Consider the following 3,904-nt stretch of genomic DNA (forward strand, 5'->3'; position numbering starts at 1 on the left):
GGATCTACAAAGACAGGTGGGCGGGGGGCCCCGGGGTGGGGGGAAGGAGCTACTCCCAGCAGGAGTAGCTCCTTCATCCCCCTGCCCTTCTTGGGTGTCTGTTTACAAAGAAAACAATCCTCCAATAGTGTTCAGGGCATGACTCAGGCAGTAAGAGGAGGTACTCCTGTCACCGGCTAAAAATACCTCCTGCCCTCTGCCGTGCCATCATTCTGGGCGACAGTACCCAGAGCACCTGGGCAGTTGGGACAGAGGCAGGAAGACAGACAGACTGGTGACAGGACTCCATTCCATTCCTGCCATCCACTCGGGTCTTGCTGCCCCCAGTCCAGGGTCCCCGAGGTCCCTGGGTTTCGGTTTCCGAGGAAGCAGGCTGGGATTTGCAAAGATGCTCATACCCTCCTCCAACTCCACCCCTCCTGCCAGAGCCCCTTCATGGTTCAGCAGCTCCGGCAATGTATTAGCTGGGAGCTAACCAGCTGGGGATGGAATGCACATCAGCGGGGAGCCAGGAGGCCGGGGAGCCAGATCGGCCCCCATCTCTTAGTCGCTCACTCTGAGACCTGAGCGGTCCTTTGCTGCTTGAATCCTCGGTTTCTACTGACAATGACAGGACTGGTCTAGATCAGATTCTCCAAACTGTTCTGTGGAAAACTAGCGTCTCCTAAGACATTAATAGGAGCTGGGGTCAGGGAAATGTATTCTCTGGCTATGGCTGTTCCAGAACAGCCTCCTGTTTACCATTTTAGAGATACTCAACTTCATTAGCACGGAAGGGGATTTTAGAGACTCCATAGTAAAGAAATCTTAACTTTGCTTAGCTTTATTTAACTCACTGTTCCCCAAACTTATTCGACCATGGATTTATTTTTTCTTGCTTTCTTTTCTTTTTGCTTTGCTTTTCCTGAGACGCACCTACCGCCATCTTGAGCAATGCCCCGTTTCCCAGAAGCAAGTATGACAGATGTTGGCCTAAATGATCCACCCAACCCCAAACTCCATGCTCGTGTTTGGAAGGTGGTGTGGAGCAGTGGTGAAAATCATCAATTCTGTGGGAGTCTTCCCACTGTTTGCTAATTGTGTGATCTGGAGCAAGCTACCAGCCCTCCCTGTGTTGTGATGTGTAGAGATAGAAATCACCCTGTAGGGTGCTAGAGGGTTAAGGAGGCCAGTGCATAGAAAGTCTTTTGAGGTGTGCCTGGCATGAAGGGGGCACTCAGGACTTTATTGTAGTGTGCTCTACGGCTGAGCCAGCCAGGGGCCCTGAAGGGGGCCCTCAGTACGGAGCAGCTTGTGTGGTTGTAGGTTGGCCTCTGCCCGTTAATGTTGGCCCTGACCCAGCCATGAGGTCAAAGACAAGGCAAAGAGGACTGAACGGCAGTAAGATGACAACAAGCCCCTTTTATACCTCAAGGTGCGGTAGTGCTTGGCTAAGACTTAGCAGAGCGCAGTCGCCATCCTTCCCTTCGGCTACATGCTACACTCTGTGGGGGGTGGGGGTGGGAGGGAAGGAAGGGCAGGTGCATGTGTGTGCGCACACGCGCACACACACAGACACACACACACACACCCCTCTGCCGTCCTGCATGTTCATCACCTCAGCTTTCCACACCACCCCCCGGCTTGTCATAAATAGATAAGGAGTGAGGAACCCCAAAATGTGAGAAGCCGGGGTGGCACCACCGACCCCAACACTGACGATTCTCTAGCAGGTTTCCAGCTTACCCCACGGTGCCCTGCAAGACCTCACTCATTCCTCGCTCTGGCCCTTTGCAATCAGTGTTACCGGCCCCATTTTACAGATTAGGAATTTGAAGTCCCTTGAGTAAAGTCACAGGACAATGAAAGGGCCCAACCATACCTAGAATCCGGGTCTCCTGACAACCGGTCAGGCGCTTGTGCCAAAGATGCTGCTCCCACCAGCTCCTCAGCCAGTGTCCCTTCCGAGGCTCTAGCCCTTTCCTCCCTCCCTCCCTCCCTCCCTCCCTCTCCACCTCCCCTCCCCCTTCCTCCCCAGCAAGCCTACGGGCACCCTGTTTTGTATCCAGAGCAGCACTGCAGACCGAGCTCCTTCCCTCTCCGTGTTTCTCTTGGCTGACTGGGAGAAAAAGAACCCAGAAGCTCAAGTTCCAAGCCCCAGAGAGTGTAGATGACACTTGATGGTTCTGTTAAAACCTCCCCGGGCCCCTGACACCTAGTTTGTCTTCTGGTGGTCCTGAGGCTGCTGCCGTCCCCCATCCCAGCCAGTGACCCCGCCTTGGAGAAGTCACTCTCAACTGCCTAGAGAGTCTGCCTCCCACCCCGACCAGACCAGACTCCCAAGGCCCTCTCTGCCCCTGTCAGGTCCTCCCAGGGATGGCCACCTGCGGGCTACTCTGTAGGTGATCTCGAGTTGCCCAACACCCTAGGGCTGGGTCCCTGACCTCTGGCATCCAAAGAGAGTTGACAGAGAGGTGGAGAGAATTAGCAAAGAGCCTGGATTTCTCCAACTCTGGGGCTCTGCATGGAGGCTCCAGCCTTTGGAAGGTGGGAGAGGGGTTGGCAGCTGGAGGGTGGCACCTAGAAGGGACCCGGGGTTTCTCCTACCTGTGGGGCCTCTGCCTGGGGGCTTGGAGTTGTCTCCTTCCTCCAGCTGAGCGGCCTTACTCCCAGGCTGCCTTTAGCCCCAGCCAGTGGCCTCTAGCCCCCAGCTATTCTGTCTGCCCGCCTCCCCCTTTCCCCCCCTTCCACCCCGCCCCACCCCCACCTCAAGAGCCTTCAGCCGAAGAAGAGCATTGTTTACCGCCCTGTTGGTACAACACTTTCCCTTGGCCTAGGAGGCTCAGATTTCCTGTGAAGATCTGACAGGTGGCACCTTTCAATCACAGACCGTCTTTCCTGCCCTGACCCCGGCGGTATCCATCCTGTGGCTACCTTTCTTCCCAATGTACTCGCCTGTCCCTGGTGACTCCGAAAACCATTTGCAGGCCCATGTGGAAGATGGTCACCAACCCTCTGGCCTCGCCTGCCCATCCAGAGCCCAGACTAGGCCTCCTCTGCTCCCTTTGCCCGCCCCCACCCCATATTCCTTTAAATAGTCCTTTACTCTTCCTTAGACAGAAACAGCTGCTGATGGGTAGGCTGCAGAGGGGGTGAACAGAACAGCTGCCCACAGGGGGATGTCTCGGGGCTCACACAGCACGGGGAGATGTGGGGGGGGTCGAACAGGTGAGGAGGCACAGCCCGAGCCGATGCAGCACTGGGCTGAGGGTCTAGAAAATACAAGACCGAGTTCTGTTTTAAGCTGAAGTGACTGGTACATAGGAGTCTCTGAAATTTTCATACCGAATTAAGATGTATTTTTAAGATTTTATTTTATTTTTTTAAATATTTATTTATTTGAGAGAGGGAGAATGAGAGAGAGAGAGAGCACATGAGAGGGGGGAGGGTCAGAGGGAGAAGCAGACTCCCCACCAAGCAGGGACCCCGATGTGGGACTCAATCCTGGGACTCCAGGATCATGACCTGAGCTGAAGGCAACTGAGCCACCCAGGCAACCCTTTAAGATTTTATTTTTAAGTAATATTTATGCCCAACATGGGGCTTGAACTCACAACCCTGAGATCAAGAGTCACAGGCTCTACCGGCTGAGCCTGCCAGGCGCCCCTGACTTGAGATTTTGCTCAGGAAAACAAATCTGTACCTTCTCTCTGTGTCCTGTGATCTCAGACTGGTACTACTTTGGGAGAATGGGTGCGGGGGACACCCCTATCGCTTAGAGAGCCTGGGACTCCCCGCAACCACCTCCCCCGTTCCTTCCACATCAGCCACACTGGCCTCCTTCCTGCTTCTGAAATAAATCAATCCCTTTCCACACTCAGGGCTATGTGGCTTCAGTCCCTCTCCATCATTTCATCCTGGTTTA

This window comes from Eumetopias jubatus, unplaced genomic scaffold (genome assembly GCF_037043125.1).
Source record: "Eumetopias jubatus isolate StellerSeaLion01/CBP00866 unplaced genomic scaffold, mEumJub1_p1.0 scaffold_13, whole genome shotgun sequence".
Lineage (NCBI taxonomy): Eukaryota > Metazoa > Chordata > Mammalia > Carnivora > Otariidae > Eumetopias > Eumetopias jubatus.